This window comes from Nycticebus coucang, chromosome 16 (assembly GCF_027406575.1).
Source record: "Nycticebus coucang isolate mNycCou1 chromosome 16, mNycCou1.pri, whole genome shotgun sequence".
In the NCBI taxonomy this organism is placed as follows: domain Eukaryota; kingdom Metazoa; phylum Chordata; class Mammalia; order Primates; family Lorisidae; genus Nycticebus; species Nycticebus coucang.
The window spans coordinates 41,307,017-41,334,474 of NC_069795.1; the positions used below are offsets into that span (position 1 = coordinate 41,307,017).

The 27,458-nt window shown below is 33.9% G+C and overlaps 1 long non-coding RNA gene across 1 annotated transcript in view; it reads right to left on the bottom strand.

The window, feature by feature from the left end:
* LOC128568138 (uncharacterized) overlaps nucleotides 1-26,257 on the bottom strand; it is a 111,807-nt gene extending 85,550 nt beyond the window's left edge. Inside the window, exons 1-2 of the long non-coding RNA XR_008374990.1 lie at nucleotides 26,153-26,257; nucleotides 24,017-24,053 (exon numbers count right to left, since the gene is read on the bottom strand). This is a non-coding gene — a long non-coding RNA (uncharacterized LOC128568138). The remainder of the gene's footprint in view (nucleotides 1-24,016; nucleotides 24,054-26,152) is intronic.
* Between the last annotated feature and the right edge of the window lie 1,201 nt (nucleotides 26,258-27,458).

A 27,458-nucleotide genomic window follows, 5' to 3' on the forward strand; every position in this document is an offset into this window, starting at 1 on the left:
TCATTTTCTGAGAAAATGGAAGAGGCTGCTTACAGAAATTAGCTAGCTATTCAAATTAGCTGCTCAGAATCAGGATGGGCTAATACATGACAGTATTTCTTGCTCAACCAGCTGCCTCTGTGTCATGTGAAAATGATTTTCTTCCCATCACTTCAGAGATTAGGAGGGAAATATCTAGGTAACCAGATACCATGAAAACTTTTCTAAACAGAATATTTTTTTCTTCATTCTCTTAATACCACATTATAGAAAACCAGTCAAACACACAAAAATGAACTCATTTAGCAGAATATAAAGTGATGAAAAATTATTCTTAAAAAATTTTGTAGCACATACATAAAATACTATCTACAAGTTGAATATGATTTAAGGAGCAAGTCATCTAGCTACAAGATCGCTTTAGGTTCTTTTTTTCATATTTATATTTTTGCTACATTTCCTAGTAAAGTCAGTAGATTTGTCTTTAATTATCTATCAGGATACATATTATTTATTTTACTGGTCACTTGTACAACAAAACAATAAAAACTCAAATTATCCTTTATTACAGGAACAGTTATAAAAGCAACGATAGTATCTCACTTCCGTAATGAATGCTTCAGGGTGACAAATTTTTAGCTACCCTAAGGCCATTGTCTGTGGCTGAATTAGTACTGCTGTGTGTCACAAGAGACCTTTCATCCAACGGTTCCCAAGAAATCCTATCTGAACTAAGTCAATAAATCAGAAAACTACAATGTCTTCTATAGAAAGAATCCAAATTTTGTTACAAAATGACAAAAAACATCATTTTGGGGGTTCATTTTATTTCACAGGAAAATGTGACTCACTGACTCAAAATGAAGGCTGTGTGCATGAAATCATGAGAACTGCAATGGGGCAATAACTTTAATTAAATCCCAAAGCATGGAATATCCTGAAGAGGACCTCCCTCCACATATTTCCAAAATTGTGAGAATTTTTTTAATATAGTAATTTATTCCCATAGCTTTAGATGGAAAGAGTCTGGTCCTCAAGGAATGAGACAACTCATAATCATGCGTGAGGTCTCAAATGATTACAAAGACCTCTCATTACAGAAACTTCAGGCTTCCTTTAGTCACTTGTTGCCCTGTGGATCATTTATCCTCTCAGGAAGCTTTCCTGCCACTAAAGTTCATTAAAGCAACTTGTCTTTTGTGGCCATATGATTAATGGTGGTTCAATCAATCTTCAAAATGATTGTTCATAAAATATTGTTTCAAAGTGTATCATTGACTTTGGCAATTATCTTTAAAACTTGTCTTTTCAGGTTAAATATAAATTATTTCTTACAAGCTTAGTTATTTTATTCTTAGTTCTAATCCCCATTCCCATTATTGTAACATGTAAAATCCAAATCTCAATTTAGTGATTGTCAAACGGTACCATTTGATTACTTTGCCATAAGGATACAAAGTCAATTTCATAATGAGTTCTTATCACAGTGGTGGTTAATTGTATGAATTCTTATGATAAAATCTTGACTTTGGGGATCCAAAATTACTCTATAAAATAACTTTTGTTATGTTTAAAGAGATGAAATGAAGCAAATAATAACTGAACAAAATGTTAATGTTGTTCCCCAAATATTAAGTGATTTCTCATTTTAATTGCTGTTTGGGCAAAACATATTTACTGTTTAAAATTACAAATGCTTGTGGTGTAGTATGTGAAATAAGTTTTTTTACCTTAATGCATGGTGCATTGTAAGTTTCCTTAAAAATATAGCTGTATCTTATATTTATGCATAGTGTTCATTTGTAAATGAATATAAAAATAACGTTTTATCTTAGGATAACATTTTTCTTTTAACACTAGTAAGGAAGACATCACAGAATGCAATCAGATTAAAAAATGTATGTTTTAAGTCTCAAAATGTAGTTTTATTTTTACCTTTCAATTTGTATAAATGTACCAAGTATAAGCTCAATTTGTTACATGCATATATTGCAAAGTGGTGAGGTCAGGGCTTTTAGGGTAGACATAAACCAAATACTGTACATTGTACTGATTCAGTAATTTCTAATCATCCATCCTGTTCCCACTTACTCATCCTTCTGAGTCTCCATTCCTTATACTCCACTTGCTGCTATATCCATGTGTGCGTATTATTTAGTTCCCACTTATAAGTGAAAATACACAATTTTTGTCTTTCTGTGTCTGACTTGTTTACCTTAAGATATTACAATGGCTTCCAGTTCCATTCTTATTTCATTCTTTTTTTTTTTTTTTTTTTTTTTTGTAGAGACAGAGTTTTACTTTATTGCCCTCGGTAGAGTGCCGTGGCATCACACAGCTCACAGCAACCTCCAACTTCTGGGCTTAGGCGATTCTCTTGCCTCAGCCTCCCGAGTAGCTGGGACTACAGGCGCCCGCCACAACGCCCGGGTATTTTTTTGTTGCAGTTTGGCCGGGGCTGGGTTTGAACCCGCCACCCTCGGTATACGGGGCCGGCGCCCTGCTCACTGAGCCACAGGCGCCACCTTATTTCATTCTTTTTATAGCTAAATAGTATTCCATTGCACATATACAAGGTGTGACAATTAAGTTCAAGAACTCATTCTAGAAAAAATACTGCAGACCTCGTTGCTGAATATCACTGTGGTCACTTTCAAGGTACTCCCTTGAGGAAGTTATGCACCAATGTAAGCACCTAGGCCACCCTTCAAAGAAATTTTGAAACTCTATTTCTGCAATGGCCATCATAGCTATTGTATTACTCTTGATGTGCTGAATGTCATCAGAATGTCTTACTTTCAATATTTCTTTTATATTTGGGTTAAAAATAGTCACTGGGGGTGACATCAGGTGAGTAGGAATGGTTTTCCAATATGGTTATTTGTTTACTGGCTAAAAGCGCCCTCACATATAGTGCCATGTGAGCTGGTGCATTGTCATGATGCAAGAGCCACATCTTTCTCATGCCAAGATTTTCAGTTAAGGTTTTCTTCACTGTTTCTTTATTGACATTTACTCGGTCTTCTATGTTTCACACAGTCAGATGATAATTTTGATGCACAATTTGACAAATTTTTCACAATGCTTTCATCAGTTCTGTTCTGAATTCTCTTTATCAGTGATGCTTTCTCTTCCCTCAGAAAAATGTTTATTACCTTTGTACACGGCCATTTTCTTCATGGCATTATCCCTATAAAATTGGACTAACATGACCCTGATTTTACTTTCACCCTTGCCAAGTTTAACAAGAAATTTAACTTTTGTCTGTTGCTTTAATTTAAGCTCTGACATTCTTGCATTGCACACAAAAACATGCAGCAATAATGAATACCATTCAGCAAGAAAGTAGACAAGTACATAGCTGTGAGACGTTGATATACCAAGGTCATAAAACCTTACTGAGTTATCTGTATGGTGCTGGCAGCATAAGTGCATGATGGGAAGTTTGCAAACTTTTTCTCTAAATTTTGAAGCAAACTGAGGACATCTTGCTTCTTCCAGTTTGACACAGTCTATAATGCCTATGTGGGACATAAAATTTAACAGTTTTTAGATTGCTTATGGGCTCACTTTTACATGTTTATCTATTTCTGACTTGTCGTACGTGATTAGTTTTTATAAGCTTGGACTATTAGTTTCATTGTTAAGTGTATGTTAGCTATTTAGAAAATTCTTACCTAGTTGACTCTTCTGTTCAGCTATTAACAGATGTAGATTTTCTAGAAAATATTCTACTTAGTTCATTTTAATTTAATTTTAAGGCTGATAATTACTTCATCTATTAGAAAAATTTTAAGGTTGCTTGGAACAAATTTGGTATGTGTATCTGCTTTCTTGATGGTAAATTTATTAAATCTAAATATATGCTAAGTACTGCTGATAAAAATCTAATGTATTAATGGAGATGTTTTGTAAGTATAAAATACATTCCAGTTTTCAAAGACATAGTATAAAAAAAGAAGTAAAATATCTCATTATAATTTATTTCATATATTAAATGTTGAAATGACAGTATTTTAGAAAGATTGGGTTGAATAAAAATTTATTAAAATCAATTTCACATTTCTCTTTAAATTTTTTAGTGTGCTGACTAGGTTTGAACATTTATGCCTTGTATTGTATTTCTGTTTGACAACATTGTTAGAAGATTAACCTAAGAGAAATAGTAATACAACATGCTTTGTATATTAAGAGATTTTAGTATGAAAAATAACATAAACTACTATGATAAATACTCATTTAAATTTTATTTTTAATTTTTTTTCTTTTAAAAAATTTTGGTAAATTTATGGGTACAGTTGAATGCCATTACATGTATATGTTGCATAGTGGCAGAATCTGGGCTTTTGGTATATCCATAACCTTGAGTAGTGTACATGATACTCTATAGGTAGTTTTAATTCCTCACCACTCCCCACCCTCCCTTCTAGTAAGTCATGGAGGCTTCAGTTAGCCAGAGGAAAGGAAATCAAAATGATTCATAGAAATGCCATTTGCATTTGCTTTTTGTTTATCGCTTTTGCATCTTCCTAGTAAATCAGGTTGTTCCTTATAGATTCAGAGGCCTGAGTTCACTCAACTGAGATAAGGAGATCCAGCAGCATTTGGAACTTTCATATAAACAGATGAAGATGACATTAAAATTAAGTGGCATAGAGAAATCAGTAATGCTTTGTTATAGGTTTGTGGCTAGAGGGCAGTTATTATACTTCTACAATGTCTTTGCTCCAAAGACACTTGCTAGGCCACTCCACTGAATCATAGACATTTGCCACCTTTAATACATCTACTCATTGTCAGCAGCTTCTGAACATAAGGGGGATATTGCTCAGTTTAGGACAATATAACTATAAATCCTACCCCCTTCATTTACTTTCTTTTCAAGAAATATTCTTGCAATTCAAATTGCTTGATAAAAAGCTATTTTATCCTTTGAAATAAAAGCATCGTTTTGTCTGTTTAATTTCCAAAGTAGTATTTTTTCTTCTTTTTAATTGCCCATGGTCACAGTTTTTAGTGTATGGGCACATATGGAATAACATGGCATGACAATAATTTAGAGTACCGTGAGTACCTTTCTGAATTCTCCCCAGTTTACTGCATTATTAAATGTTACATAAATCATTCAATGCGCTTTATATCAAGTAAATACTTTTTCTTACAAATAGGATCAAACTATGTGGCAATGTGTAAGATTAATAGACACAGATGATATAATCTTTTTTCAACCAAGGAATGCTTGCTTTTAATTTATATACCGCTTTGATTGGCATTCAGGGGAAAATGTGATCACTCAAAAATAGGAAGGCAATTTAGTTTATTTACACAATAAACAATCACATTTGTTACTTTTTAATATTTATTATTTATTTATCCTTTTTTACTGCCTCTGTGCCTTAAGATAAAGATTTGAATATGTACTTTCTTCATGTTTATCTGGCCCCAACACAAGGTTGCCTGGAAGGATAGGCATTGAAAAATTCAAATATTCAATTACTTCTCTTGGCCTGGTTAAGAAGGCAGCCTGAGTTTACAGAGACAAGAGCCCTTGTGTTTGAGTTGGTGCTTCACTGTTACTGAGGATAATGTTCAACACACCCTCTGTGGAACAAGAAACAGGCTGAGAACTTAGCTGTATTATACAACCTTCTGTTTTTAGCTTTATTATATTCAAAGATGATGAATTCCCAGAGTGGATACACTTAAGAACCAACTACAGTCCAGGCATGTTGAAGAAGGCAGTACGCTTTTACAATAAGATCTAATTTGTTTATTTTCTTTTATTTTGATTCCAAATTTGCTTATCCATTGATCCTAGTTCTTCTTCTTGAAGCAATAGCCCTTTCTCTTTTGTACAATATAGCTCTTGTCTATGATCCCTAGAAGCCCATGTTATACTGTGCTATATTTTGACTTGATTTGGGATGCTTATGTATTTACACATCTATATTAGAATATAGAATATAAAATTGTTTTTGGTAGAACAATGGCTAGCTAGATCTACTTGAAACTTACCTGAAGAAATTTGTTTTAAAAATATTTTGAAATTTACAATGTTTAATCACAGCATTTTGGTGACACTATAAATGATTTGAGAATTAGTATACATGATGATGGATAAAAATATGAAAAATTGAGATGGAAGTAGATTCTGTAGTTGTAAGGAAATCTTTTGGACAAACTGAATAATAAAATATTCCAGGCTGGGTGCCAGCAGCTCAGTAATTAGAGTGCCAGGCCTGTGTACCAGGGGTGGTGGGTTCAAAACTGGCTCAGGCCTGTTTAGTAAAAAACAAACTATGTGTGTATATATATGTATGTGTGTGTGTGTATGTATGTATATACGCACATATGTGTGTATCATTGTGGTATTAGATTCCTTATGAAATCAGAATTTATTGGTAATTTCATTGGAATGTGTGAGAGGGTACATGTCAGTGAGATGGAGAGAGGTGTTTTGAAAATCAGGAGAGTATTTCTAAAATTTTCACTTTTTTTTTTTTTTAAAGACCATGGTGCAGTTAACATATTGCATGCCTGTCGGCATCTTATTCTAAGGTACTCTCCACACTAGAGTAATTTTAATAATTAGGACTGTAGGACTGTCATTATGCTACTGCTGACAATTTCCAAATGTCTACAGGGACCTGAACATTTTTGTGTGTGTGTGTGTGTGCATGCACAGAGCAGGCCTTTCTCCTCTACTCTTCAGCAGCATTTAGTTCAGCATAAAAAACAATTTTACTAGTTGCTATTACCTTTGGTCAATGACAGCAGGTGAAAGGAAAGGGAAGTAAAATTCTGAGAGTAATTTACAATTACACATTTGTTTTGTTGTTATTGCTGCTTTCTGCTTTAATATTTGTTCTCTTGAATATGAAGAAAACTTCATGGCAAAGAGAACTTTTATAAATCCTGATAATAAAACAAACACCAACTAAAAAAGTCTTTTGCTTTAAGTGTCATCAGTTCTTTTAAAGTCTTGTTTAATATTCATTTTGGAGCAGTTGAAAGGATATTCTGACGTCCAGAAGGCTATAAAGGAGCTATTCAGGGTAGAGGAAAAATCCAATACATTCTCACTCATACTCCTGCAGTATTAGAATCACCTGGAAAGGTATTAAAAAATGTTGATAATGCTCAGACCCCTACTAGAGAAATTCTGATTTCTTTAGTCTGTGATAGGGCTTCGGCATTGGCATTTTTCAGTATCTCCCCAGGAGATTTAAACATGTAGCCAGAAATTGCGATAACTGGTCTACTTGAGAATGGCACATACGGAGAACTTACATTTGGCAGGCCTGGCACTAGCATTAGGGAGTACCATGGAGATATGTCCTCCTCTTTCTAGCTGGATATGGTTCTCTACTCAGTTGCAAAAATTGTGATTATTGGATAGTAGATGGTTAGCTTAGTACTCTACTCATTTATCTGGCTATCTTTTAACAGTAAGACTGAATGGCAAATGTGTCTTACTGCTACTGTCATTTTGTTGTCATGTGAAATGGGATCTGCTATTGCACAAAAGTAAAAGCATCAAGGCACTTTATGAGAAAGACTTTTGAATTGAGATTTATAAAATCTCATGTTTTCTCTGATCATTATATATAGTGAACTATATTTTCATCATTTCCTGTGAAATAAATAAAGATAAACATTCATATAATACTGTAGCATAAAAATGTTTAGGAGTAGATTCTTTCACTAAGAAGAACTAAGATAATTTGGAGGGAGAATAAAGTATAAATTCTGGGGAAGCAAGACCAATATTTAAATTACATTTGGAGCTCAGGCTAAGGACTATGTCTTGGAAATGTATATTACTTGGGTTATGTCACATGGGTATAAGACAGGTAGGGAAGGAAGAATTAAGAATAATGTAATATGACTCAATAGGGGCCAATGAAACAAATGTTTGTTTGGTCCAATCTGAAATGATTTCTGGTTGGTTTACATAGGATCCAACTCGTGTAGCAGGAGTTGGTTGAAACTATAACAATCACCAAACATCTGAGATATGGATTAAATCTTACGTATGTTAAATAAAAATTCTTATTTAAACTCTCAAATTTAAACACTAAGAGATATATTTACATAGAACACCTGCAGGAGAAATTTGTGCAGGACACATTTAGAAAGTGTGTCCGTATCTAGTCCCTTTCTCCAGCTCTTGGCTCAGAAGAGATACCTGAGCTTCTTTTTGTACTTTGTTCCTTAGCATTAGATCCACCCAGTTTACATACTGTTCTTTACAAAACCCATCCAACCTTATTTCTCCATATCTCATGTCTATAATAATTGAGAAAAAAAACTCACTTTTTAAAATTGCACTCAATTCATAATGTCCATGTCCTGTTTTTTTCTTCAAATGTTGAAGATAGATACAACATATTTAAGAAATCTCCACACCAAGATCGTCTAATACCACCACAAGTCTACAAGGCAGCACTGCCTCCCCTGTGTAGTGACTGTTGTCTTGCTATAATCAAAGTTTCTCTTTAGGTTGAATGACTTTATTTTATATTTTTAATACTTTAAAATTATTTCTATTTTACAGAAAGACAGCACTTCCCTCCTTCTGTCAAGAAATTGAACTCCACCAACATAACACAAGTTGCAAGAGCCGTCTAGATTTGCTCATAGCAGTGTTATAAGCTTACTCATAAGGACAACTTTAAGCAGAAATTAACATAGAAACAATTTTTTTCAATGGTTTGTATATTTTTTGGAAAAACATTTTTTTAATTTAAAAAAATTAAATTTTGATAGTGTTTTAACCCTAGATTTAATAGCATAGCAATACTACGAATCTATGTGCTATTTAATTCCTCAATTATCAAAATATTGCCTGTCTCTTTCTCACCTGATAGTGTATGTGTTTCTGCAGATCTCTGTCTCAATTCTGATCTATGTTCCTTTCAGAATGCAAACTGACCTAAAACAAATCATTAACATTAGAAAAACACAACATATCCTACTTATCTCTAAACCTCTGAGAAATATAAAATGTTTGATTTAGCTTTAAATACTAGAGCTATTTATCATTTTAGACAGCAAACTTCATGAAGATAGGGATACACATACCATCTGTCTGATTCATTGCTTATTATTTAATGTCCAGCACAGCGTCTGGTACACAGGGAGTGGGAATTATTTGCTGGATAAATTCAAACATTTAAAAAAGCAATTTTCTCTTTGATTCCCAGGATACTTGCCAAAGAAGAATTTGAGGATTTGAGTAATTATCTCAAGTCTAATACTTGGGTTCCAAGAAAATTGTGAGTTATATTTTAGTTTTCTACCATAGGGTGTTAGTATAAACAGTAACAAGTATGATATTGAATAAGATGGGGAACATGCAACTATACCTTCAATCTTTCTGACAGCATAGTTTCATCATTGATTTAAAATGGGCTATTTCTCTCAAGTGAATTTTTTCCCTAGAATATTAGGAGTTAACCGTGTTTTGTTTATGTACTTTCTTTTTTGCACAAATTTAGTCGAGGTTATAAGAGTGCCCCCTACCCAGACAGTGTGCACCATACCCAACCGGTGTGAATTTGCCCATCCCCTCCTCACCTCCTGACAGGTTGGCTTTTGTTGAGATTTACTTTCATATGTACACTTAGGTGTCGATCACTCAGTTCCAACCTGGTATTGAGCACGTGTTTGTGTCGCCACTTCTGTGATGTTTCACTTAGTAGAATGGGCTCTAGTTTGACTCAGATTGTTGCAAAAGATACTAGATTGCCATTTTTCATTTTGGCTGAATAGTACTTTAGAGTATACATATATCACATTTTGTTAATCCATTCATGTATTGGTGGGCACTTTCCAAGTTTTTTGCAATTGTGAATTGTGCTACTTGTAAACATTGAGTGCAGGTGTCCTTTTTATAAAATGCCCTTTTCTCCTCTGGGTACCTACCTAGCAATGGGATTTCTGCATCAAATGGTAGGTCAACTTTTCAAGTGAGTATTAACTTGACCAGAATCTTGGTAGAGTTATAATCAAGTTTGCTTTCAATTCTTTGTTCTTTTTTCTTCTATTTCCCCTCCTTCCTCCCTGTTCCTGTCCCACATACTTTTCTCTTTGGATAAATGTAAACTACTCTGGCTATAATCTGACCAATCATGGTGAAGTGTCTGTAGATTATAACAGGTAACTGGGTGCTGGGAATACTGTCTCGTTCTGGGAAATTAGTATGTGTAAGGAAAAAATAAAGCTAGGTAGTAGTTATGTTTTATTCTTTAGTATTTGTTTTTTGAAGTTTTGTATCCTTGAATCTATTGCTAAAATAAGATTATACATATCAATTTGACCCTTTAGTACTTTGGATATGTCAAATGAGAAAATTTTGATCAGAATAATCTACTGTTGAGGTGTGAAGGAGCTAGGCCAGCTGTAGCTGCTGAAGGAAGAAGCCCAGACACCACTGAGCAGCAACTTGGAGTTATTAGAATTGAGGAGCAAAAGAAAACATGGGAGGGTTGGGTGGCACCTGTGGCTCAGTGAGTAGGGCACCAGCCCCATATACCGAGGGTGTGGGTTCAACCCTGGCCCCAGCCAAACTGCAACAAAAAAATAGCCTGGTGTTGTGGTGGGTGTCTGCAGTCACAGCTACTCGGGAGGCTGAGGCAAGAGAATTGCCCAAAAGCTAGAGGTTGCTGTGAGCTGTGATACCATAGCACTCTATTGAGGGTGACAAAGTGAGACTCTGTCTCTAAAAAAAAATTAAAGAAAGAAAACACAGGGGAAAAGAAATTTTGAGTTTAATTTCTCTGTAGGAAATAAGGAAGGAGATTATTTTTGACATGGAATATTTGAATTTATGTATCAATTGGGGGGATTGGCTATCTTAAAAATACTGAGTCTTTTAGTCTGTAAACTTGCAATGTGTCTCAATTTTCTTCAATGTTTAATTTTTCCCACCAGCATTTTGTATGTGAGTGTATAAGTCTCATTATTTTTCTGTACAGTTTATTTTTACATGTTTTATTCTTTTCCATGTTATTATTAATAGATTTCTTAATTTCATATTCTGATTATTCATTGCGAGAAAAGAAATACAATTTTTATATTGATTTTATATCCTCTGTCCTTGTTAAACTTATTTGTTCTAGCAGTTTATTCTGGATTTCTTGGGATGTCTATATATAGGACTGTGTCTTTCATGAATAAAGCCAGTTTTACTTCTTCCTTTTTAATTTAGAAGCTTTTTGTGCCTTAAAACACTATCTTGAGCCTTCAGTATAATGTTGGAGATTTATTTTTGTGAACTCTTTTTTCTCTGTGGAAATAGGGATTGAGTTAATAATTCCAGATAGGATTTTATATTTCTCAAAATTTGTGACTGGGTTTGAACTCAAATTCAGTTAGGTAACCACACTACTTACGTTCCATATAAACTTGCCATGAACTCTGATGTCCCATGAACTTTCTAAGAATTTTCTGTGTCATGGTCGCCTCTGGTTTTTATTTTCTACCTCCACTAAGTTCTCATTCTTTGTTGCTATCTTGGAATGTTTACTTTATGGCTAATATTTTGTCTGTCCATACTTCCCTTGACCAAGTGACTATTCAAAGCAATCTTTGCATGTATTAGAACTTTATTTATTGTGTAGAACTTTTATTTATTCTCAGAAAAAGGAATTGCATATAATATTTATTCTCCAGAAAAAAACAAACGTAAAATCACATGCTAGAAATCTCTATTATTAACATACTTTTTTGCTACTCAATATAGGGGATTTTTATTTGCTTTAATAAACTACATAGGATATTATCACTGCCCTAATGGTTCCTCTCTCTGATATATTTGCCTAACACTTCTTTTAATTCTTTCTAATCTATCTCTCCACTCTTACTTATCCCTATTTCTAAACTCAGTGGCAGGGCTAACTTTTCCTACAGAATTACCTTCATGTTATTTAGTTGAATAATGTCTGTCTTAGAACTGAATTCATAATCAGTTAAGAGAACTGTGATATAAAATAATATTTATCCCTCTGCTAACTTGGCAGAGCATTAGTTGGCCTATGTGTTCAAGGGGCAAATTCCATAGACATATCAGTTACCTTTTTGTGCAGTATTGAGCTTGAATCAAGGTCTTCCACTGTAGAATGGAGGTGGCTTCACCAAGCAATGTATTATGACCTTATATAAACTTAATATTTTATTTTTCCTGATGAAAAGTAAGGGCAGAAAGTTTTTAAAAAGTAAGAAAATTTGTAAATTTATCTAATGAGAAATGTTGTAAAGAAATTAAAAAGAACTTCAATCATTTCTTTAATATCATACCCCAAAGTGTGAAAAAGTTCTGTCATTGGCCTTTACATGGGCAGATACTTATATCTTTGAAAAGTCACTCATTAATTGTTGACAGCTATATTTTCACTCTTTCCAGTGAAGGAACATAAATTTAAGAACAAGCCATTTTATAAAATGGCTTCCTGAATTTGGTGTATAAAAAAGTAATGTTTATCAGTTGACTAGTTATGCCTTCATAAATTATTTCCAGCCCTAACCTTTAACAATGCCTTGTCTCTGCATGAGAAAATCCTATAACATAAATTCAATTATGTAACATTTTAAGGAGCAAGTTATTGATGGTGAGTTGAAAAATGTCTCAGCCTAGGGAATGAATCTAGAAAGATAAAGAACTACAGATTTTGGTGTTTCAAACCTAATTTCTTTTGGTAATAAATCTAGAGATACATGCAAAAATTTATGAAAATTTGTATACATAAAAGTGCATCACTACTGTATCATTTCAAAGATGTTACTCTAGTTATTTCTAAAAGTATTCTTCTGTTATGCAATTAAGAAAATTACATATTATACACTATAATCTGAGTATCACATTTTTAGAGATTAGACATGATTAAAGTTCCTTATTTGCTAGAAAATTGTATTAGTACTAATGCTACCTGAATAGTGGTAGGAGGAGGAGTGGTAATGTAATAGGCATTTTATTTTTACAACATATTGAAATATTCCTTATCTCATTGAATATTCAAATCATTATTACCTGCATTTTAGAGATGAGTTTTTGGAGGCTTATAGAGCTTACTTTTCAACCAACATTATTTGGTAGAAGTCCAACCAACATTTCTGACCTGCAGACATGAATACCTTTTTTTATGCTAATGTTGTTGTTGGTGGGGGGGGGTAATAGGTAAGTTTTAATAGTCTTGATTTTATCCATTGCTTGAGAAGTCAAGCAATGCATTCAATACAAATTTATTTATTCTATTTGTATAACATGTGGGAAATTTGCTAGTTGCTGCAAGGGATCCAAGAATATATCAGCTAAAGGTCCATTATAGGTGTTCTAAGTATTTTCACATAACAGCTGCCAATTTTAAGTGAAAATAGTCCTTTCCAAAAAATAAAAATAAAAAAAAAAACACACAAAGGAATTCCTAAAATACTGTTTTTGATATTTATGTAAAATTGTGAAAGCCACTTGTTTATGCTTTCTTGGGTTAAGATGACTGGAGTATTTGGTAGACATCATAACGTATTAAATGCAGTCAGTTAAAAATGACCTTCTAAGAGTCCATGTCAAGTGTCTGTGTAGATACTGGGAAGAATGAATACTTCATAGTTTGGCAAACTAAAATGTGTCTAGAGACTAGCATTATCTCTTTGCTTTTGTAGTTGTTGTTGAGACAGAGTCCATGCCCCTGAGTGCAATGGTGTCATAGCTCACTGCAACCTCAGACTTGGGCTGTGGGCATCCCGCTGCTTCAGCCTCCGGAAGCCGCTGGGTTTACAGGTGCTCTCCACCATGCCCTGCTGGGTTTTTCTTTTTTTTAGGAGTCGGGGATCTCACTCTCGCTCAGGCAAGTCTTGAATTCCTGAGCTCAAGCAATTTTCCCTCCTCAGCCTCCCATAGTGCTGGGATTACAGGTGTGAGCCACCACTCCTGGCCAGAGACTAGCATTATCAATGTCAAGCAGGTATTAGATAAAAATACAGACTTATCAAATCAGAATCTATATTATAACAAAGTAATTCTTATGCTTATTATGCACTATTAGTCCATATAAGTAATTAAAGGATGAATTGTGGATATATTAGAAATAATGTGGTATAAAACTATATTCAAGAGTGAAAAAAGCAGAGTTTGAAAGAGGAATATCCAACTACCCAGCAGCCATATGCTCTTTCACAAAGAGTATGACCAATTCAGAGTTAGCATTCTCAGTCGTAAGACAGGAGGATTAGACTAGATGTCCTTAACTTGTTTCCATTTCTTACTTGCATTTATTGTTTCAAATTAAGTCATACAGAACAATTGACTAATGACATGTTTAGACAATTATAATATTTATGTACATTTAAAGGATTTATAAAACAACTCATTTGAAATCATAACTATGGCGTTCAATTTTATTTGGGGTTTCCTTAGTAACAATTCTTTTAACAATCTTGGTAGCCTATTGTTTTACTTCCATTTTCTGATTTCATGGGCTAATGGCTACTAACCATATCAACTTCATGTTCAAACACGGTTGGTTCTCAAATCTAATCCTCACCAAAAAGGTTTCCAACATGAGGCATGAGTCTGGGGACTTTGCTTATCTGCATTTCCTCTCAGATTTATATGTCTTACTTGGCTTCCGTCTGTTTTTTTCAATGGGAAAGGATAATGAGAGAAGGTGGATTTGCCTCTAGCTCCTATCATAACAGGTGAGTTTTCCCATCAATGTTGTTTATTAATAGCAGTCAGTGCCTGTGGGTCATATTTGAGGGAACCAACAGGGAGCACCTATCTGAAGCTTCCCGTTTCCCCATTCTTGGTCTCTTCTCTGTCCTAATCTGTATTTTTTAATCATTCTGGCTTGGGTTACACTGATTGTAATTTAGGGTAGAAAATTTATCATTTGCAAACCTCAAAATTATCTGATATTCAGTCAAGCTCAATAGCTGGCGTTTTTAAACAACACTATGTTCTCTGTACTCTCAAGTTTCAAATGAGACAGCTTGGGCTACAACTTGTCATCTTTTAAGTCTTTACTGAAGGTTTAAAGAAACATTGAAGAGAAACCTTTTAGAGCTCTTCTATAGATGTCTAAACTTTTGCCTTAGTAGGTGCAAACAGGTGGCAGTTTGACATTTTTATTTACTACTATTTTATATGCATGATCAATGTTTCAACCTGGGATGGAGAGACTTGCCTCTTCTCAGCAATTGCACCTTCTAAATATTAGCTAATTCCTCTAAAGTAGGTTTGAGAGGACATTGCATCTATAGAAGAAGAAAAGGCTATTTTTGCTATAGGTGAGTGTTTACCTCTGAGCTGTTCAGTGGAACTGGTTCAGTTCATCCGGCAGAGCTGGCAAGTTCAGCTGAGTCAAAGGGAGAGTACAACTCTGGGGTAATGGAAAATGAGGCAGCTGGGACACCGATGTAGCATAGTAGAAGCAAAGTTTTTATTTAAGTAAAGAAAAAGAGTAAAAGAAAGCAGACATAAGTGTAGACTTTTTTTAAAGAATAGAAAAGGGCCCCACTTGTGAGTGAGACAAGACCTCACACAAAAGCAATAAAACAATATAAGTACTTTGATCCCAATTCCTCCTACATTCATATATAAAAATTCCCATTGGTTGTCCTTAGGCCTTAGGCCGTCCTGGTTTAATTGGTTGTGGATTACCTCAGTTGTAACATAAGTTTAATTTTCTTTACTTAATTAAAAATTCAGATTAACTTGAAGGTACATGGAAATAGGTTATAATGTTTGCATTTGTTAGGTAGAGTCCCTGTTATAATTGTGTCCCACCTCCAAGAGGTGTGCTATACATCCTAATATTGTGCCCGTTAAGTGGGAGCACACCCATCTCCCTCTCTCCTCCTCTTTCCCCCCACCTCGAATTGATTTGAGATTTTCTTCTATGTAGGCGTGTATTAGATCATCTACTGGATTTATATTAGTATTAAGTGCATTGGATACTTGTTTCTCCATTTTTATGATACTTTGAGTTTCAACTCCATTCAGGTTAATGCAAAAGATACTAAGTTTCCATCTTTTTTAATGCCTGGATAGTATTCCCCTTGCGTTAGGTGATATCACAGGGTGGTTTTGATTTACATTTCTCTGATGACTGGGTACAATGAGCATTTTCTCGTATGTTTGTTAGCCATTTGTCTGCCATCCTCAGAGAAGGATCTGTTCATATCATTTGTCCAGTGGTAGATGGGATTGTTTGCTCTTTTTTTGTTGATTAATTTGAGTTCTCTATAGATCGTAGTTATCAACACTTTGTCAGATTTGTAACATGCAAATATCTTTTCCCATTCTGAAGGTTGTCTATTTGCTTATATTGTTGTGTCTTTAACAGTGCAGAATCTTTTCAGCTTAATTAAGTCCCATTTGTTCTTTTTTGTTGTTGCGATTGTCATAGAAGTCTTCTTCTAAAATCTTTCCCCAGGCCAACATCCTCAAGAGTTTTTCCCAAAAATTTCTTCCAGGATTTCTATCATTTCTTGCCTTAGATTTAAATCTTTTATCCCTCTTGAATCAATTTTTATAACTGATGATAAATGTAGGTCCAGTTTCAGTCTTTTACATGTGGTTATCTAGTTCTCTGAGCACCATTTATTGAATAGGGATTCTTTTCCCCACTGTGTGCTTTTCTTTGGAGATAAGATGGATGTAAGAGACCCTTGGTTTTCTATTCAGTTCTTAATGCTTATGTCTCTATTTTTGTGCTATACCATGCTGTTTTGATCACTGTGAACTTACAGCCTAAAGTCTGGTAGGGTGTTGCCTCTGGTTTTGTTTTTATCACTAAAAATTGCCTTGGCTACATAGGTTTTTTCTGGTTCCATATGAAACAAAGAACTACTTTTTCCAGTTCTTCAAAGTATGATGTTGGCATTTTAATGGGGATTGCATTGAATCTGTAGATTGGTTTGGGAGTGTAGACATTTTAACAATGTTGATTCTTCCCAGCCTGGAGCCTGGTATGCTCTTCCATTTGTTAATATCCTCTGCTATTTCTTTTCTTAGGGTTTCATAATTTACTCTGTAGAGGTTCTACACCTCTTTTATTAGGTATTCTTAGATATTTTATTTTCTTTGAAGCTACTGTGAAGGGAATTGTGTCTTTGATTAGTTTCTTAACTTGACTGTTATTGGCATATACAAAGGCTACTGATTTGTGGACATTGATTTTATACCCTGAGATGTTACTATATTGCTTGATCACTTTTAGGAGTCTTGAGTCTCTGGGGTTCTCTAAATATAAGATCACATCATTGGCGAAAGGGAGAGTTTGACCTACTCTGTCCCCATTTAGATGCCTTTTAAATTCTTCCCTCCTTGATTGCATTGGTTAGAACTTCCAGCTCTATGATGACAGTGGCCATCCTTGTCTGGTTCTAGTTCTAAGTAGAAAAGCTTTCAAATTTGCTCCATTTTGTATGATATTAGCTGTGGGTTTGTCATAGATGGCTTCTATCAGCTTAAGAAATGTGCCACTTATGCCTATATTCTTAAGTGTTCTAATTAGAAAAGGATGCTGAGTTTTATCAAATGCTTTTTCTGTTTTTATTGATAGGATCATACGGTCTTTGTTTTTGCTTCTATTGATAGGCTAACTACATTTGTGGATTTCTGTATGTTAAACCATCCTTGCATCCCTAGGATGAAGCCTACTTGATCACGATGTGTAATTTTTTAAATGAGTAACTTTAATCTATTGCTAAGATTTTATTGAGTATTTTTGCATCTCTATTCATTAGTGAAAGTGATCTGTAGTGTCCTTTTTAGTTGGGTCTTTTCCTGGTTTGGTATCAGAGTGATATTTGCTTCATAGAACATATTGGGGGAAGATTCTTTCCTTCTTGATGTTTTGGAATAGTTTTTGCAGTATGGGCATAAGCACTTCTTTGAAGGTTTAATGAAATTCTAGTGGGAAGCCATCTGGTTCAGGGCATTTTTCTTGTTGGAAGATTTTTATTGTTTCTTTGATCTTAGAGCTTAATATTGGTCTGTTCAAGAGATCTATTTCTTCTTGGTTAAGACTAGGGAGAGGGTGTGATTCCAGGTATTGGTCCATTTCTTCCTCAATTTCAAATTTTTGGGCATAGTTTTTTATAGTATTCAGAGATAATCTCTTGTATCTCTATGATGTCAGTTGTTATTTCCCATTTTTCATTTCTGATCAGTGTTATTAGAGATTTTGCTTTTCTGTTTCTAGTTAATCTGGCCAGTAGTTTATCAATTGTATTTTTCTTTTCAAAGAACCAACTTTTTATTTCATTTTTTGAATGATTTTTTAAAATTTCATTTATTTCTGATTTAATTTTAGTTATTTCTTTTTTTCTTTTTCTTTTTTTTTTTTTTTTTTTTTTGCAGTTTTTGGCTGGGGCTAGGTTTGAACCTGCCATCTCCGGCATATGGGGCTGGCACCCTACTCCTTTGAGCCACAGGTGCCACCCAGTTATTTATTTTCTTCTGCTAGGTTTGGGATTAGATTGTTCTTCCTTTTCCATTTCCTTAAGATGTTTTGTTAGTTTGTTGATGTGCTCTCTTTCTGTTTTTCAGATGCAGGCATCTACTGAGATAAATTTGTCTCTTAGGACTGCTTTTGCAGTATCTTACAGGTTTTGCTAACTTGCAGCTTTACTCTTGTTATGTTCAAGGAATTTAACAATTTCTTCCATTATCTCTTCCTTGACCCAACATCATTCAGCATACGGTTATTTAGTTTCCATGCCTTTATGTGGGTATGAATTTTTTTGTTGGAGGTGAGTTCTACTTTTATTGCCTTGTGGTCTGAAAAGATGTAATGTGTAATTTTAATTCTTTTGATTTTATTGAGGTTTGATTTGTGTCCTAGGATATCATCTATTTTGGATAATATTCCATGGGCCGATGAGAAGAATGTATATTCCTTAGCTTTGGGATGGTGTGTTCTGTATATGTCTATTCAGCCCAGTTGTTGTAGGGTTGCATTTAAGTCCCTTGTATCTTTGTTTAGCTTCTGTTTAGAGGATCAACATGTCCAGTTCTGTAAGAGGGGTGTTAATACCTAGCTGCTATGGTGTTGTAGGATGTCATGTTGCTCAGACCACTTAAGGTCTGTTTCATAAATTTGGGAGCATTTACATTGGGTGCATAAATATTTAGAATTGAAATGTCCTCTGGTTTCCTTGACCAGTATGAAGAGACACAATTTTCCTTACTTTATATATTGCCTGTTTTTTTTTTTTTTTACTAGCAATGGTATGACATCTATTAAGGTCATGAAGTCTGTGGCAGCCACGATGTGCATTCACGATGTTTGTGGCAACTATGATGTGCATCGTTCTGTGAAAGGGATCCTTGTCTTTGTTTTATGGGGGACATTATTGTCTGTTTTATGGGGGGATCATTCACAGGCTGGAGGGCATGGGTTACAGGCTAGAAGTTACATTTTACAGGAACAGAACATACTTTGTTAACTAGGTCATACTTATTCAATATTCCTTATTTTGCTTCTAGGCCCTTTCTAACTTTCTTGTCCAGAAGGCAACAATTCTCTTTTACTTCTCTGGAGTCCCTTTATCCTTCCTCCATCCCTAAACATTTTCTTGTTTTTTAGATACAATATCTTCTCAAACCTACACATACACATGTTTATTACATATTTAGTGGCCTTTCTGCTGCTTATCTTGTTATATAAAAACATGTGTACATTTATACTTTTTTTCATATAATTGTATATATGTATATAGTGTTTATACAGATACATACATTTCATATAATAAAATAGAGCTCCTAAAAATAAAAAGGAAGTTGCTAAAGACTCATATTTACTAGAAGGGCTATAAAATCTATTATTATATCAACTCAGAAGATAAACCAATAAATTTGAGAAAATTTACCAGCATACAGATGAGAGACAAATAGAAAAAAAGGAATGATAATAGAACTGGAGGCCAGATACAAAGTATTCAATATTAGGTTAGTAAAGAATTGCAGAAGGAGAAAAGAAGGCCAATAAAGAAGAATAACTATAATTTTTCAAATTTTTACCATAGTCAATCTAATGCAAAAATGACGACTCAAGCAGTGACAACAATGATAGAAAACAACACAGGGAAGAATATCTTACACACATACATCATCCTGTCCCTTCCTACACCTACCCACCCTTAGTCATATAGTGTTGACAGTGCAGCCCTGTAAGAATTAAGAGAAAATCTGAAAGCTCTCAGAAAAAACAAAAACAAATGGATTTTCTTCTAGATAGAGGAATGACTTTAAGTCTAGTTAGACTTCATATCAGAAGTGCTGAAGATCATAAAGATAAAACTTCCAAATTTTGGAAAAATATTTGAAAATATAGTTTACTAATACCACAAAAATTTGAGAAAAATAAACAGTTGGACTTTAAGAAATCCAGTAATATAATATAGAAAAATTCCAGAATAATAGCAAAAAGGAACACTTATAAGGAATTGGTCCAACTTAGAATATTAAAATTTGAGGTTTTAAAGTAAGGTTAGGGACCATTACACAAATTATATAAATAGGAACCTAGAAATTCTTAATGAGTTGAAGGCATGTATCTTGTGCAAACTAAAAAAATGAAATTCTGGTAAAGATAAAGCTGTAAATAAAATGTTCTTCAAATTAAGCAAGTTAATAGCTAACATGGAAAGAAAATTAAAGCAACTGTGTATTCATCCTATGAATCAGGAAAGAGAAGATGACTCTTGATATTCTAAATTTGTATGAAATATTTTTGGATCTATAACATATGAAAGTGCAAACCATTTTTCCATAATGCAGTGGAGTTTTTTTCTTATAAAAGTATGTTAGGATATTTTAACTATACTAAAGCATTTGTCTTTCAATTTCTTTTTTTAAAATTTCAGATTATTGTGAGGGTACAAATGATAGGTTACGTTGTTTGCATTTGTTAGGTAAATTTCAAGTTGTAGTTGAGCCCATCACCCAGAGAATGTGCTGTATACCATTGCATGTGCCCATTAGGTAAGAGTTTACCAACCTCCCTTCCTTTCTCTCCCCTTTTTTTTACCTCCCATTCTCTCCCCACTACCTTGAGTTTAATTGTGTTTTTCTCTCCTGTGGGCGTATAGTATGGGCACTGTTATTCAACATGGTGCTGGAAGTGCTAGCCAATGCAATCAGGCAAGAGAACAATATCAAGGGTATTCAAATGGGGACAGAAGAGGTCAAACCCTCACTCTTTGCTGATGATGATACGATCTTATATTTAGAAAACCTTAGTGATTCAACCACAAGTCTCCTGGAAATGATTAAGGAATATGCTAATGCCTCAGGATTCAAAATCAATGTCCACATATCAGTAGCCTTCATTTATGTCAATAACAGTCAAGTTGAGAATCAAATTAAAGACACACTAGCCATCACAGTAGCTTCCAAGAAAATGAAATACCTGGGAATATACCTGACTAAAGACATGAAGGATCGCTATAGAAAGAATACGAAGGAATGTTATAAGGTATGAGTTTTAGAAGGAAAATTCTGAAAGCTGAATACAAGATGGAGGTAAGGTAGGCAGAATGACTGGAGGCCTCTATAGCTGTCAAGGCAGGATACAAGAGCACTCAGACAGGGTCCCATTGGTCTGATCCTGACCAACAACATGCAGCTATTTTAAGAGAATTAGCACAGCAGAATTGGACTATACAGACGGGCAACTTGAAAAATATATCAGAGAGTACAAGAAAAATGTATAAAATATGGCACTCTCTCTGTCAAGAAACTAATCAAACATAAAACTGAAATGCATGGATCATAATATACTTAAATCAAAAAAGCTTATATAACATCGATTTCCAATGCTAAATTAAAAAATTTTGAACAGTAAAACAAAAAAAAAAAAAAAGAAAAAAGAATATGAAACCCTTAGAAAAGAAATATCAGAACACATTAACAAATGGAAGAACATACTCTGCTCATGCCTGGGAAGAATCAACATTGTTAAAATGAAGGACTAGCAATTAAGTTCGTGAACTTATCCTAGAAAAAGTGTTATATACCTCATTGCTGAATAACACTATAGTCACCTTTGAAGTACTCCCCTTGGGGAGCTATGCATTAATGCCAGCACCTAGTCTGACAGTTAAGTTCGTGAACTTGCCATTGTAAGCTTACAGTATTGGAGGCACCGCTCAAACAATTCAGTAACGTGTTGTAACTTTGCTATATCAGTGTCTCACAGCTGTGTTCCTGTGAACACGTGGTGGTGTCTTGTTAAGTGATGTTCATTATCATAGTTGTGTGTTTTTGTGCACTATACAATGATAGCTCTGATGGTCATTTCAGAAAAAGAATTCAAAAATTGCTCTGAAGTGGAAATGAGGCACTGCATAATTTCCCAAGGGGAGTATTTTGAAGGTGACTGTACTGATGTTCAGCAATGAAATATGTATCACTTTTTCTAAGATGAATTTGAAAACTTGTCAGACCTTACATAATGCTTACAAGCAATAATGAAAAATATAAAACTCATCTATCCATTATCTATCTGAAATTTATTGCATGAAGAATCTAATCTACAACATAAAGATTATAGTTAATAATAATTGATATTGTACTGTGTACTGGTTATTTGCCAAGAGAGTCCATTTTATTAACACATACAAAAATGAAGGTAACTATATAGGATGATGAATATGTTAATTTGCTTAAATGTAGTAATCAATCACTTCACTATGTTTATGTCTATCAAGGTAAACATATAAAAAATCATGTTGTATACTTTATACAATAAAAATAACTACCAAAACAAATTGAATAAATTTTTCGAAATCCATACATCTCATTTGGGAAAAAATAGTAAAGTAAAAAGAAATGAACTATGTTGAAATTTTACTAATAAGAGGTAATTACTATTTGGTTTTCCATCAATTTCCTTTGCATTACAGTGTAATAACATTTTAATTAAAATTTTGCATCTGGATATTTCACTTAATATTTATTTCTGATTAGCAGTCCATGCTAACAATTATTCTTTGAAAAATAGCCTTTTAAAAAAGTAGTATTAGAATATTTCATGTTGCATAATCAGAGTTCATAATCAGATGAACTCTGAATCTGATTCAGTGATTCCTTTGGCATTACATATGTAGCATGCTTCCAAAATTTTAATACTATTAAGAATAAGCATTCTTGTTCATTATCTTTGAATGTCTTTATCCTCGTATCTTTGATGAATGCTAAATGCCTGGAGGCACAATGGGTCTAAGAGTACATACAAGTTTTAGGCTCAATATATTGGTTAGACACATTTAAAAAATTTTATACTGAATTATGATATATTTGAAGTCATGAAGATTTACTCTTTGCAGATCGTTATGAGAATTGATTAGTATTTTGAAAAGGTCCATTTGTTAAATTTAAAATTGTAAATCATTGCTATTTATTTTTTAATTTAGGGGTCACTTTCTTATTTTACTATTTATTGCATTTTTTTTTTAAAAATTACATTTTTCAATTGCTGTTTGTGTCTTTGTTCCATTTAAAGATGTTATTTAGCATGTGGTTGTCTTTTTGATTTGTAAATATCATATAATATGCATTACCAAATGTCAAATATTGTGTACATTTTAACTATTAGCATATTTGAAAGAATGAAAGGTTAATGAGTTATTTTGCACTGAAATGCTAGATTAAGTAAAATTTAAAAATCAAATCCAGTAAGGGTTATTATAAAATAGAGTAAGTTACATATTACAATGATAATTTCAGGATTCAGAAAAAGTAATAGATATTGAAAAGAGGAATAAATACTTTTTTTCTTAAGAAACATCTTTTTATCCTGGAGGACACTTCTGTTCATATTTCATAGTAAAACTGATGATTGAGTATATCATGCTAACAGGATGTCTTTTTCATTAAACAAATTCTTTCATAAGTTGTAAATAAAGTCTAAATTTAATTATAAAATGTAAAGGGTATAATTAAAAAATTGAATAAGTTTATAACTAAAATAATTAATTGGCATCAGATTGTTTGAAACTAATGAGCTATATCTATAGTAAATATTACCTGATTATTCAGGAAGTAGGAAGATCTTCATATGTTCCTGAAAGCACACAAAATTTTGATGGGGCAGTTAGTTTGCAGAAAAATTATCCATCTCATTGCAATGACAAGAAAAATAAACCTGAATTGATGTTACATGTGCTGTGGTTAAACTGAAAATATTAATCAATTTCATAAAATGGTCAGTATCTGAAATTTTGAGGCAAAATTTGCTTGTAATTCTGTATGTGCATGTTTATAGAATTTTTAACAGGAAAGTGTAAATAATACTGTCTTGCAGGCAAAATTTTTAGTGTTCATGATTTTAAAAAGTTTACTCTAAGTTAAATTAAAACGAAGTCCAATATACTTGAGAATCTAACAGGTTTTCATTTGTAATCTATTGTTTGTGGGTGGTGCCTGATGCTCAGTGGGTAGGGCACTGGCCCCATATACCAAGGGTGGCTGGTTCAAAACCAGCCCTGGCCAACTAAAACAGCAATGAGAATTGTAACAAAAAATAGCTGGGCATTGTGGTGGGCGCCTGTAGTCCCAGGTACTCTTGAGGCTGAGGCAAGAAAATTGCTTAATTCCAAGCAAGAGTTGGAGGTTGCTGTGAGCTGTGACGCTACAATACTCTACTGAGGGTGATAAAGTGAGACTCTGTCTCAAATAAAACCCAAAAAACAAACTACTTCTTAATTCAATAATGAACTATTAATTATTGTAATAAATGAACCAATAATTAGTACATTAGTACCTAGCTACTCTTCATCAAAATTGTAAGTCAGTGCTGAGTTTAGTTTTTTACACTCATGTAATTTCTCTTTTTTATATCAGCGTCTGATGAACATAAAGCTAACGATGCTATTGTCTGCAGCCTTCTATTTATCTACCTCTTCTAAGGTCTCAACCTGTTGTGCTATCTATGAATTTATCTTAGGCTATTAAGAGAGATCAAATTAAACCCCCATGAATGATCCTGCTTGATTTGTGGCAGATGTTTCAAAAATAGGGTGTGCTGCCCTCATGGAAGCTACTGAAGTTCAGTAGGAACTAGATAGTTATACAATACCGTCATGATTATAGTTAAAAAGGACTTTTCAACCAAAATATTATTATATGACTCTTTTTAAACACCTTTAATCTGTATTGCAGGCATTCTACGTGTTTCTTATTGTATATATTCTATATATTAGAAAACTTACAAATTGGCAGTTTTTTTTAAGTCAAAGTTATTTCCTAATATCAGAAATACTTTTTATTTAAAAAGAATATTGGTCTAAAACAAAATTAACTTTAGTTATGGTCATTAAGGACCAATTATTCATCTAGCTCATCTCAGTGTTCAAAATGGGTGTTTTATTTAGGGATCCCAGCTGCATCCTCTACCTCTGTGGTGCTTTCACATTTGCTATCTCAACTTTTCCATTGTTACTGCTTCCATCATTATTCATTTCTTTAATTAAGTTGCCAATTTAACATTTAACATTTACTGAATTAAATATGTTAATTTTACTTATCCTCATAGTGACGCTGAGGTCCCTACTAATCACACCTAGATTGTAAAGGAAGAATCCGGAAAGGAATCTACAGAGACTGAGAAAATTGTTCAAAACACTCAACCAAGGGCAGACACTGTATTTCACCTCAGATCTTAATAATCTCCAAATCCATGTTCTTACTGATTCTACTCTGTTTTACAGGTAGGGTTTTGCAATAATTTTCTATAATCGGTCCACTGTAAATTTACACATTTCTGTTAGCATATCAAAAAATTATTTGTCAACTTCTCCAAAACCTTTGTAAGTTCCCCCCTGCCTATTGGATCACATAAAATGATGATACAGATTCATATCTCTCTTTTTCAAGACTCAGAAACTGATATCCCAAGGTACGGTGTTTTGGCTGAGTACTTTGAACTGAAGGATATTGGAAGGGCCTGAGAGGCAAAGCCTCTCCTACCTCCCACCCTCTTCTCATCTGCTTCCAGTTCTCCCCCAAGACAAGCCACAGAAACAAGATTTCCTCTTCCCCACAGAAACCAGAAACCCTCTCTTCCAAAGCCAGCTGTAAAACCGAGAAATATTACTATAACCTTCACCCCACATTTTTGTGTAAGAGCTTTCCATAAAAAAAAAAAAAAATTCTCTGTCTTACCTTGTCTGAAAGTAGATCATAAAACCTTCATTCCAGAAGTGGTCCTGCCCTATACTAGACAGGAAGGAATGTCACGCCAAGAGGTCAAGAAGCAGCAGGACAGCCCTTGCCGGATTTCCCCACTCAGTCTGTTATTATTAGATCATTCCCTTCTTATATGGTCACTTTTCCACATGACTATCCACTCTTCATCAAATCTAAGCATGTAAATGGACAGTGTTCCCTTGAGTATTTATTCTGAAGGTTCCTGTGTTATGTTAAACTTGGATTAAATAAACATGTCATATTTTTCTCTGTCTTTTGTTATAGGAGTGTCAGCCTTCACCCTTACGATGGGTGAGGGAAAGTCTTACGTCTCATACCCTTTCTGTTTGTACATCCCCACACTGTCCTCAACCTCTTGTATGACCACTCCCATATCCTTCAACTTTTGTAAACTACTTCATATGTCCTAGGTAAGTTCATGTTTTCTTCCATGATTGTCTCTCCAGCATTTTGGCTTTTGAAATCATGCCTATCCTTAAAGGCCTTTTCTAGGTATGGTATGTTTTTCATGAAATCCTTTTTAATCTCAACCTACCCTCTGTCCTGAAGTGCCCCCCAATTTCTACAATTTACATGCCTCACTTTCCTTTGACTTTTGATCCACTGCCTCACTGATACCGGAATTATTGCACATCTTTTATTTGAATAATGTGATGTCTTGTTAATAAGCTGAATATAGGTGCCTCAAAACTGTGCTTCGTGTGTTTTCTTTGGTGATTTCTTTAGTATAGGATTCCATTATAAACAGATTTAGAATCTAATAAAACAACAATGAAACAGTTTGAAAAGACTTATTATTTCTCTGTAATAGTTCTGGCAGAATCATCGGAGATGATCTCAGAATCTTTCTGTAGCATTTTTATACATTCATCCTGTTAATCCATACCAAATGCCAGGAAATAGCCTGACCAGATGCAGATAAAAATATTGCATTCTGCTTTAATGCCATTATTTGAATTTCAAAACAGAGGAAATGATCCTTAATTGTAGATTCAATTGTTATTTGCAGGTGCAAAAGGAAACTTTGGCTGCCTCAGTTAATAACCTGTTCTAAGAGTTCGAAGGTGAATTAGAAGAATAGTACAGTTTAATAAATGGATAATTTAACTAGGTGTTGACTAGAAAAGTTTATGGCTCCTTTAGGGAAGGAACGGCATTTTATATTAGCAAAAGGAATTATTAGCTAATCACGTGACATGAGAAAGGTGTAAACCTGTTTTTCTTTCTCAAGCTATATCTGCTTATTTTTTAACTCTTGCCA